Genomic DNA, 13,108 nt, shown 5'->3' on the forward strand with positions numbered 1-13,108 from the left:
TTAAAAAGCCCCGGGTCTTCATGAGGCAGGGTGCCCCAAAAGAAAGAAAACCCAAAAAAAGAAAGTACTTTATCATATTCAAATTTTGACCTCATCAAATAATCACTGTTTTGAGATTAGATTACAAAGTTTAGAAGATATACGTATAATGATACAAAATGTCCCCCCAAACCTGGTTCCCCAACCTTCCTTTTAAAATGCAGATATTGTACTTCCAATTTCAGGACTCAAGTCTGGGTATAAAAATAACGGTTTCTGAATCCCTTCACTAAATATTACCCTGCTCACACTCCAACAAACACCAAAACCTCGTTCCATTCACCCCCATAACACGCTCATGCACGCCCGCTGGAAGTCCAAGCCCTGCCCACGAAACCCCCCTTCCCCTTTCCAACCTTTGAGGAAGACCCCACCCCCCTTCTTTCCTACCGATTTATACGTCTCCATGTCATTCTACTTTGATCCATTCTCTAAATGAACAAACCACCTCAACAACCCTCTTCACCCCTCTGACTAATACTTTTATTAACTCACACCTTCCCCTAATTTCCACACTCAATTTTCTGTAAAATATTTACACCACACATTGCCCTTAGACAGGACATCCCACTGCCCCCAAAACCGCCTCCTCGCTGCTGCATTCACAACCCAAGCCACACCCATAAAGAGTGTTGGTACTACTATTCTTTCATACATTCCCTCTTTACCCCCATAGATAAGTTTTGTCTCAACATATACCTCAACGCACCACCCCACCTTTTTTTCCTCATCCAGTTCTATGATTAACCTCATCCTTCAAAAACCACCCGCCGACACGTCAACTCTCAAGTATCTGAAAACATTCACGTCTTCCATACTCCTCCTTCCAATTTGAATCCAATTTTTTTTTATCTAAATCTTGATACCCTCATCACCTTACTTTTTCTATGTTCACTTTAACTTTCTACTTTACACACACCCCAAACTCATCCACCAAGCTTTGCATTTTTTTTTAGAATCCCCCCATAAGCACAGTATCATCAAAAAAAAGCAACTGTGTCAATTCATTTGCATTTGATTCCCATAATTTAATCCCACCCTCCCCCAAAACCCCCTAGCATTTACTTCTTTACATCCCCATCTATAAATATATTAAACAAACATGGTGACATTAAAATCCCTGTCTAAGACCTACTTTTACCGAAGTAGTCTCTCTTTTCTACACACCCTAACCTGAGCCTCACTATCCTCATAAAAACCTCTTACAGCATATGAACTTATCACCATTCCAATATATATACTTGCAACATCTGCCACATTGCTCCCTATCCACTCTATCATATGCCTTTTCTAAATCCATAAATGCAATAAAACTTCCCTACCTTTATCTAAATATTTCACATATATGTCAATGCAAACACTTGATCTCACATCCTACCCACTCTGAAACCCCCTTTTCTCATCCACAATCCTTCATTCTGTCTTACTCTAATTCTTTTATTTATAACCCTTCCATACACTTTTCCTGGTATACCAGTAAACTTATTTTCTATAATTTTTACAATCTCTTTTTTCCCTTTTTCTTTATAAGAAACACCAATGTGAAAAGCAATGTAGACAGGGCTAAACACAAAGATATTCTTAAACACTATTCATCAGTTCTCACCATAGTAATAAAGAAACCAAACAACTGTGCTACCCAGATTCAATGACACAAGAAGAGATATAAAAGACTGGAAAACACTTTCCCAGATTCTGGGGACCTGCAAACTGAAAAAACAAGAATATTGTCCTAACTAAACCTCAGAAACACCACTGCATCCCACTGATACAGCTAACAAGATAAACGACTTCTTCTCAAACATAGGATCTAATCTCGCCAGTAAAATCCCACGTACCAACCCGTCCCGGGACTACCTAGAGGGGAAATTTTCTCAAATCCTTATATCTTGTACCAACTGAGCCCACGGAAGTCACCCAATCATAAAGTCATTTTAAAAATAACTCTGGGAATCTGTCTCACGTCCCACCATTATTGTAAGGACGCCTTGTCCTTCATGCTATTACATTACTTTCAGTACTTAGGTCCGAGATACCCCAGATAGGGTCAGGCCGGCACCAGCATGAAACTGGCCGGAGAGTCCTGGAAAAAAAAAAGTCACTGAAACTAACACTTTCCCGACACTACTTAAGACAGCAAGGGTTACACCAATACATAAAGGTGGTGCCCCTACAGATGTAAACAACTATAGGCCAATATCAAACTTACCATTGCTATCCAAAATTTTCGAGAAACTCGTGACAGGAGACTGTATTCATTTATAACGGCACAAAACATACTCAACCCTGCCAATTTGGATTCAGGAAAATAAAGCAATAATGATGAAATTATAAAATGCTAGATCTGCTTTACACAGCATTGGAACATATGGAATATTGCTAGGAATTTTTATTGAACTAAGAAAGCGTTTGACAAGTTGACCACGGCATCCTACTCCACAAACCTGACCACTATGGTATAAGAGGCCATGCGCTTCATATTTCAAACCCACCTTTCTAATGGGTATCAGTATGTCACCATAAAGACACAGCCTCATCAATACGCCATTGATACTGGAGTTCCGCAGGAAGTGTCCTTGAACCCTGCTCTTCCTCATTTACATCAATGATCTTCCAAACATATCCCAACACCTGAAACCCATTCTTTGTTGACGACACGACTTATGTCATCTCCCACCTAATCTTGCCACCTCAACACCATTGTTAACCAGGAGCTCCCTCAAAATATCGACTTGGATGACAGCCAAAAAACTTACACTTAACACTGAAAAAACCTACTATATTATGTTTGGAGAGCAGGTGTTGCAAACTTAACATTAAGATCGACAACACTCTAATTGCTAGACATTATGAGGGAAAATTTCCCTTGGCCTATACTTCGACAACAACCTAAATTTTGAACCATATCCAACACATAACAAAAAGTATTCAAAACGGTGGGGACCCTGTCCAAGATACGATACTACATGCCACAAACCCCTTCTCTTAACTATACCATTCACTTATATATTCATACCTCACCTATGCTATCTGTGCTTGCGGTTCAACTGCAGCAACACACCTAAAGCCATAATAACTAAACAAAAAGCCGCAGTAAGAATAATCACTAAATCCCATCCCTGGCAACACCCCCACTCTTCATAGATCTAACTTCCCTGTTCAGAACATCCACACTCACTGCTGTGAATCTAGATCTACAGAACCTTAAATTCCAATATTAACCTTGACCTAAAAAACTTTCTTGATAGTTGTGACAGGATCCACAGGCATAACACCAGAACAAGCATCTCTAATGACATTCCCTGTCTGACTAAACCTTTCAAAAATTTAATGTATTTCAAAGGACCTAAAATCTGTAACACCCTACCTGAAAACTCTAGAACTGCAGACACATTCATCACTTTCAAACTACGTTAGAAAACATCTTATCTTCCTGATACACCCTGACAACTAACTACATGATAACCACCTGGTGTTCAATTACACTCACTCACCCACTGACTATAAACAAGAAATACTAATCTTAATCTTAAAATAATGAATCTAACTAGTCATAAGTTTGCCTATGATATTTAATATAGACACTTTGTATTGTGCTAAAAGAAAGCATTCACATTGCTAAACACACAAATTATAATGTAGTCACCTAGCCTTAATACCATAATCTGTAAGGATTTAATGTTAAAATTAGTCTAAGTCTGCCGAAATGCCTAGCCATCTAGGGGGTCCTAGTGGCCTTCTGTAATTAGGGATTGTATGACATAAACCACACAATATCCAAATCCTGAAACCCATAGAGAATAAACTGATTTGATTTTATAAAGGGGCTATCATGCCTCTGCCAATCCCTTAGAAACTTCCCTTTCATACATTTATTAAACAAAAATACAACCACTCCAACACTATATCCCCTGCTTTTAACATTTGTCATGATCCCATCAGTTCCAGCTGCTTTACCCTTTTGTTCTCATAAACTCATGCACCTCCCCACACTCATCCAGTTCTTCTTTTTATTAAAAGATGGTATACCTCCCCGCCAGTGATGAAATTACCGCCTCCTTTCTTCGTCGACATTTAAAAGTTCCTCAAAATATTCTCCCCTCTACCCAAACCTCCATCTTCCCATCATAACTCCCTACTCTGTTTTTAACTGACAAATCCATCTGTTTTCTAGGCTTTCTTAACTTTGTTTAACCACTCCAAAAATTTTTTCCCTATTTTCATTAAAATTTCTTGACAGTGCCTCCCACTTATCATCTGCTCTCCTTTGCACTCTCTCACCACTTTCACCTTTTTTACCCCCATATACTTACTCTTCTTATAACACTTCTGCTTTGAAAACCTCTCATAAGCTAACTTTTCTCTTTATCACACCTTTACTTCATTCCACCAGTTACTCCTCTTTTCCCCCTGCACCCACCCTCCTATAAACCACAAACTTCTGCCCCACATTCTAATACTGCATTTTAAAACTATTCCAACCATCTTCAACCCCACTACTCATACTTGCACCAACCCACCTTTCTGCCAAAAGTTGTTTAATTTTCACCCGAACTTCCTCCTCCCTTAGTTTATACACTTTCACCTCCCTCTGCTTGTTGTTGCCATTTTCCTCTTTCCCCTCTCCCTTTACTCTAACTGTAGCTACAGCTAAATAATGATCGATATATCAGTTCCTTAAACATGTAATCCTGAGCCCTCCCATCAACCTTTTATCCACAATACATAATCTTACAAACTACTTTCATTACATGCTATATCATACCTTGTATATTTATTTATCCTCTTCTTCATAAAATATGTATTACTTATTACCAAATCTCTTCCACATAGCTCAATCAAAGGCTCCCATTTCATTTACCCACCCAAATTTACCTACTACTCCCTCACAACATTTTCCCCATTTAGCATTGAAATTCCAACCACCATTACCTCACACTAGGTTCTAAACTCCCACGCATTCACTAAACATTTCCCAAAATCTCTCTCTCTCCTTTACACTTCTCTCCCCAGGTCATATACGCTACTATAACCACTTTTCACATCCAACCTTTATTTTACTCCACATAATCCTTAATTAATACATTTATAGTCCCTTTTTTCCTGCCATAACTTATCCTTCAACATTATTGCACTTCCTTCTTTAGCTCTAACTCTATTTGAAACCTGACCTAATCCCATTTATTCCTCTCCATTGAAACTCTCCCACCCCTTCAGCTTTGTTTCACTTAAAGCCAGGATATCCAGCTTCTTCTCATTAAAACTCACAATCATCTCTTTCATCATTTACACCAAAACCACGCACATTCAGACTTCCCACTTTTACAATTTTCTTCTCCTTATTCTTTTAGTAATATTACAGGAAAGGTTACTAGCCCATTGTTCCCGCATTTTAGGTGGCTTTTAACAGCATGGCTTAAGAAGAAAGATTCTTATTCCACTTCCCATGGATAAAAAAAGGAAAAGTAATAAGACCAAGAACTATTAAGATAAAATCAAAGAAAACTCAGATGAGTGTGTATAAATAAACATGTACATGTATGTGTAGTGTGACCTAAGTGTAAGTAGAAGTAAAAGACGTACCTGTAATCTTGCATATTTATGAGACAGACAAAAGACACCAGCAATCCTACCATCATGAAAACAATTACAGGCTTTCATTTTACACTCACTTGGCAGGACTTAGTACCTCCCGGGCGGTTGCTGTCTACCAACCTACTACCAAAAAAAAATATATATATATATATATATATATATATATATATATATATATATATATATATATATATATATATATATATATATATATATATATATATATATATATATATACAATATAAAGTTGCAGGACAGTGAAATCTCCTGTAGTCAAAGACTATACGATAAAAATAGGAAACTGTTTTACTTTGGGGTAATGGATCTCTTTACCCCTCACGTCACTTGGCCCCCTTTTTCCTAGCCTGACGGGGCCCCTGCCCCTCACCCCCCGGCAGAGTAGGGTGGGGAAGGTGAGGCAGCTACACAAACAGAGGTGGACCCAAACACCTGCAGTTCACTGATGCCATCACTCTTCCTCTCACTCCCCCTTTTACGTTCTACCATGATATTAGTAACACTAATATATGCATTTTTATTAAATCACTCAAAATATATAATTAATAAATTTTTGGTTAAGAAATTTATAAACTTTATTGCAAAATGATGTCCCAAATTTAAAGGTTAGAAGCTGTCACAGGTAGTTACCTAGCGGGCTGGGCATTACCCCCGGGGGGGGCCTCACCTAAACCTTTCCCCGAGAAAACCTACCGTAGAAAGATGGGGGGCCTACCGGTTGGGCCATTTTCGTGGTGGGGGCTTTTTTGTTTAAAGGGGCCCCCCCACTTTTCACTATCAACATACAATACATGCCACAGCTCCCCCCAAACCCAAACAAAAATATATAATTTATGATTTAAGAAAACGAAAGACAGAAAATAAATAATTTAAACCGGGTAGATTTGTTTTTAGTGCAGAAAGGTAAAAGATCATTAATGTGGTTTTCACCATAGAAAGCAACCCGGCACCCCCGTGCCTGTGCCAACTTTCCTATGGTGCAGAAAATACCTATTTGGATGAATCATTGGGCTATTGGTCTAGACAACGGACGGCTGAGTTTTAGATTTCTATGACCTGGTTCAATCCCGGCCGGGGGTATGTTTATATAATTTATAATTATTTACGAAATGCTTTATTAATTGTGCTTATGACTGACTATAAAGAACCGGTGTTTTGATACCCTATTTGTACAAGGGTTCGTGGACTCCTTTCATATTTAAATTATGATATATATTTTTCAAAATTTTCCATCGACAATCATAATATATTTGATAATTATATTCGTAAATATACGAATATCCATTGATTGTCGGGGGAAAATAAAATACTTAATTGTTTTCCCAAAAATGAAAAAGGAAAATATTCTAACAGTTGAAATCTGGCCTCAGGAAATCTGCATCGACGAACAAAGAGATCGTCCACATTAAGGAAAGAACTCTCGTGTGATTGGTGGTACACAATAGCGTGAGAACTGCGCCTTGATTGCCATTGTTGTGCCACGCACTCATAATGTTTAATAGGCAATGGATATATCCCGGCCCACTTAGCCTTTTTTGAGATTACTCTATACAGGCTTTTTTAGCCACGGAATTACATTTTATGTTTAAACATGGTGTTATAAAGAACAGAGACCTATATTTAAAACAGCTTATATTAAAAACGAAGATTTTGTAGTGCGTAAAGACATTTATATAATATATATATATATATATATATATATATATATATATATATATATATATATATATATATATATATATATATATATATATATATATATATATGTCAAATGAATAGGCAGAACTTATGATCTTGGCTTAAATAGCAACGTTCATCTTGCCATATAAGACAAGTGAAAATTTGTGTATGCAATAATTTCGTCAAAATCATTCTGAACCTAACGAAAAAATATATTTCACTGTGTTTGTTTAGTATTAAATTATTGTAAACAAATCTAAAATATATTTAGTTAAGTTAGGCTAAAATAAATTGCTCTTGTTATAATAAGGTTAGGTAAGTTTTCTAAGTTCCTTTTGGTGCAAAATTATAAATTTTTATATCAACATTAATGAAAAAATATATCTTTAAAAGTATAAGAGAAAATTTTGGAAAGGACTTAATTTTAAAATGAGTTCTTGCTAATTACCAGTTTTACATAATCTGGCTAATGACTATATATATATATATATATATATATATATATATATATATATATATATATATATATATATATATATATATATTTTTATATGTGTGTGTGTGTGTGTGTGTGTGTGTGTGTGTGTGTGTGTGTGTGTGTGTGTGTTGTATAAATGTCTGTACGGTATTGTGTCTTTTTGCTGTTACACTTAGGTCACACTACACATGCATGCACGTACATATATACACACTCCTTCTGGTTCTTCTATTTTCTTATGATTTTGTTTTTATTTGACTTATCTCCATGGGAAGTGGAAAGAATTCTTCCTCCGTAAGCTATGCGTGTCGTAAGAGGTGATAAAATGCTGGGAGCAAGGGGCTAGTAACCCTTCTCCTGTATGCATTACTACATTAAAAAAAGAAACTGTTTTTCTTAAAGACAGTTTACGTGAAACAAGAATCTCAGTATATCACAGAGGTAACAGTTTGTGTTAGGAAGGAATCTTGAGTGCAAAGTGTATGTTTGACAATTAGCAGACGGAGGACTGAGCTCCACCAGGTTGTGGAGATGGTGGTAGAGCTGGTGGTAGTTCAGGTGTCCAGAAACCTAACAGAGAGTCTCCTGAAACGGGTCTTTGGTCTAGTGCTGGCCTGTTCAGTGGTGAAGCCTTTCCTGGTCTACCCTAGCTCCCTCTCATATCTCATGAGGCTCCCTGCATGCTGATGAGAACCCTACTGGTGACCCAGCCAGGCTGGTGGAAATGGATGCGAGAGTAAGACCAACTGTTGAGTATCCACAGGAATCCTGTGTGGTACCCCCACCGGAACCTCGTGTGACACTAGAGGAACCCTGTGTGGCACACTACAGGAACCCCGTAGTATCCCACAAGAACTCGTGTGATACACAACAGGAACCCCTTGTGATACTACAGGGACCCCATGTGGTTTAATACAGGGACCCTGTGTGGAAAACACAGGGACCCTGTGTGATACACTATAGGGACCTCGTGTGGTACACTACAGGAACCCCGTGTGGTGCACTACAGGGACCCTGTGGTACACTACAGGACCCCGTGGGGTACACTACAGGACTCCTGTGGTACGCTATAGGAACTCCTGTGGTACACTGCAGGGACCCGTGGGGAACACCAAGACCCCAGTACGCTACAGGAACTCCTTTGATACACTACAGGACCTCGTGGTACACTAAAGGGACCCTGTGTGGTACACTACAGAGACCCCGTGTGGACTCTTACAGAGACTCATGTGGACGCTACAGAATCTCCTGTGGACACTACAGAGACCCGTGTGGTACATTTCAGGGACTCCTGTGGTACCCCACAGAAGCTTCTGTGGAACTACAGGACCTCGTGTGGTAATTACAGGAACCCTGTGGGTAACTACAGGGATCCCGTGTGGTACACTACAGGATCCCGTGGGGTACACTACAGGACGCAAGGAGTATGCTAAGGACCCCGTGGGTACATCATGGATCCGTATTTTACATTTCCAGGAAAAAACATGGGTACACTACAGGAACTCAGTGTGGTAATACAGTAACTCAGTGTGGTACACTCAGGAACCCCAGTGTGGAACACTACAGTAACTCAGTGTGGCACACTACAGGAACTCAGTGTGTACACTACAGGAACCCGTGTGGTACACTACAGTAACTCAGTGGGTACACTACAGGAACCAGTGTGGTACACTACAGTAACCCCAGTGTGTACACTACAGGAACTCAGTGTGGACACTACGGGAACTCAGTGTGGTACATACAGGAACTCAGTGTGGTACACTACAGTAACTCAGTGTGGACACTACAGGAACTCAGTGTGGAACACTACAGTAACTCAGTGTGGCACACTACAGGAACCAGTGTGGTACACTACAGGAACTCCGTGGGTACATTTACAGTAACTCAGTGTGGAAACACTACAGGAACTAAGTGTGGTACAATTACAGTAACTCCAGTGTGGTACACTACGGGAACCTCAGTGTGGTACACTACAGGAACTCAGTGTGGTACACTACAGGAACTCAGTGGGGTACACTACAGGAACTCATGTGGTACATACAGGAACTCAGTGTGGACACTACAGTAACTCAGGGGGAACACTACAGGAACTCAGTGTGGACACTACAGAACTCGGTGGACACTACGGGAACTCAGTGTGGTACACTACAAACTCAGTGTGGTAAAACTACAGGAACTCAGTGTGGTACACTACAGGAGCCCTGTGTGGTGCGCTACAGGAACCCGTGTGGTACACTACAGGAAGCCGTGTGGACACTACAGGAACCCGTGGTACACTAAAAGAACCCGGTTGTACACTACAGGAACCCGTGTGGTACACTACATGAACCCGTGTGGTACACTAAGGAACCCGTGTGGCACTACAGGAACCCGTGTGGTACACTACGGGAACCCGTGTGGTACACTACAGGAGCCCTGTGTGATGCGCTACAGCAACCCTGGGTGGTACACTACAGGAACCCGTGTGGTACACTACAGGAGTTCTTGTGGTGCACTACAGGAGCCCCAGGGATACAGGAACCCCGGTGGTATACTACAAGAATCCCGTGTGGCACAAACAGAACCCTTTTGGGGTCACTACAGGAACCCCGTGTATAACTACAGGAGCCCCGTTTTGTACACTATAGGAAGCCGTGTGGTCACTACAGGAGCCCCGTGTGGTACACTACAGGAACCCCGTGGTATACTACAGGAATCCTGGGCACGTACAGGAACATCGTGGGTGCACTACAGAACCCCGTGGTACTACAGGAACCCTGTGGTAACTACAGAGCCCGTGTGGTACATTTCAGGACCCTGGGTACACTACAGAAACCCCGTGTGGTACATACAGGAGCCCTGTATGTACACTACAAGAGCCCGTGTGTACACTACAGGAATCCGTGTGGCACACTACAGGAACCCCGTGTGGTGATATAAGAACCCCGTGGCCACTACAGGAACCCCGTGGGTACATACAGGAGCCCGTGGTGGTACCTACAGGAACCCCTGTGGTACACTGCATGAGCCCCGTGTGGTACACTACAGGAACCCGTGTGGTATACTAGGGAAAACCCCGTGTGGTGCACTACAGGAACACCGTGTGGTACACTACAGGAACCCCTTGGTACACTACAGGAACCAGTGGGTACATACATGAACCCGTGTGGTACACTACAGGAACCCGTGTGGTACACTACAGGAGCCCCGTGTGGTACACTACAGGAACCCCGTGTGGTACACTACAGGAACCCCGTGAGTGACTCAAGAGCGATAATGTTAGACGATCTCACCTTCAAGGATCGCTACACTGTCATTTTTCCCAAAGTGTCACTATCACGAAACAAACACTGCCTTCCCTTTTACCGAGTAACACTAACTACTTTTAGGCTATTTGGACCTGGAGAGTTGCGTAGGAGTAGATTTAGGAATTATCTTTTCTGCCAAGCAATCTTGCAGGAAGTTTTGTCTGTTGCGAAAGCTGTGAGCAGGAAGGAGGGTGTCTATATAACACCTGAGAAATGTCCATTATGTTGGGTGTCCGACAGATAATTCAATGGTAGAATTACTACACAATGCAACTAATGGACATTTATTGTGCAACTTGCTTCCAGGAGCTTTATCAAGCTGTTACAAATAAGACATGGACACAGAGGGTATATATAGGCTTAAAGGGGGGTGTAATACTAGTGGTAGTAGTAGTAGGTAATAATATTAGTTGTATAGTAGCAGTGATACAATGTGGTAGAACAATCAACTTGCACATGAGTAAAGGTTATAAAGCTATAACTTGGGTAGATAAAAATAGGTTAGAAAATATTTCTGTTGGGGATTGGATTAAAGAAGGTTTGTTTTAGTGTCTCCTCTGTAATGTGCTTGTGTAGTATAGCAGGAGACTATGATGGCAGGGTTTACTGTTTTCAGGAGGATTCTTTCTAAGACTTCAGAGATGGTAAGCTGCCTTTTTTTTGTGTAATTGTGTTAGAAACAGTGATTAATGCTGATTTAAGGCACTTGCGTCTGCGGAAATTAGTTTCTTCGATCACTAATGTGGAACACAACTCGTGACGCGCCCCCACTCTGATTTCTCCTGATGCAGACTCTCCTGCCCATCTGTCAACCATGCCTCTACCCAGGAAAATATTTTTCCTATTCCGTGTGCCTTAATTTTCTTCAATAGCCTCTGGTGGAACTGTCAAAAGCTACTGAAATCCGTATACACGATATCATATAATTACCATGATCTATTTCCCTAAATGCCTTGGTGAAAAGGTTAGTAAATCTGTAAGGCGGGAACCCCTTTGAAAACCAGCAAGATTCATTGACCAATTTATACTACAAATTACTAATTTATTGATTCCATAATTTTCCAAGGAGGTAAAACTTTTGGGCTATAGTTGCAAGGATGTCTCCTGCTTTGTGAATAGATATTAAATTTTCCCTTTTTTCTTGTCTGGCATATGCCATTTTTTTGTGATATGTTGAAAAGATTAAAAGGCATGCTAAGTTCTTTTAATCCAAAACCCTTTTAAACAGTTCACCCGGGGCCCGATATTTGTTGGTTTTAATTTTTCTGTTTGTCTGAGGGCCAGCACTAGTTACCCAATCGTGCATAGTTTATTATCCTTTCTCCCAATTTTTTTTTCTGGGAAATTTTATTATATCTTTCCCCGTAAAAAAAGAGGAAATAAGAGTTAAAAAAATCAACATTTCCCCCTTTTCACTGTGGTGATCTGACCTGAGTTACTTTTATGGGCCAAATTTTTTCCATTTTCTGTATATGAAAGAAACCTTTGGGTTAGACTTTAATCCCTTGCACTTTAGCCTCATAATTTTTTTAATTTTTTTTATCCCATTTTTTTCTTTTCTTTAATTATATATTTATTTCTTAACGCCCGTCCTCTTTTTATACGCCATATATGCCCTTTTTTGACCCAATGAGATGTTTTAATGATTGTTTATCCATTTGGGATCATTTTTTTTGAACTAATTTCTATTTAATATGTTATCTGGGGAGTTAGAAATATGCCTAAAAAGGCCAAATTTGGAACCACCACCTACCTGACCCATAGGATTCCAGTTTAGCCAACCCAGGTAATTTTTCAGTCCCATGAAATGGGCGAAAAAGAAGTTTAAAGAAAATCCAAAAATTGTTTTTTCTGTGGTTTTTCAAAGCTGTTTTGAAAACAACTTGAATATATCAAGAAAGTCAGACTTTAAAATTTGTCAAAATTTTTCCAAAATTTTCAAAGTTAAAAACTCCCATTAAAACATTTTCATATCTAGATACTTTACGAATTTCGCCATACGTTACTGCAA

The sequence above is a fragment of the Cherax quadricarinatus genome, chromosome 4 (assembly GCF_038502225.1).
Source record: "Cherax quadricarinatus isolate ZL_2023a chromosome 4, ASM3850222v1, whole genome shotgun sequence".
Taxonomy (NCBI): Eukaryota; Metazoa; Arthropoda; class Malacostraca; order Decapoda; family Parastacidae; genus Cherax; species Cherax quadricarinatus.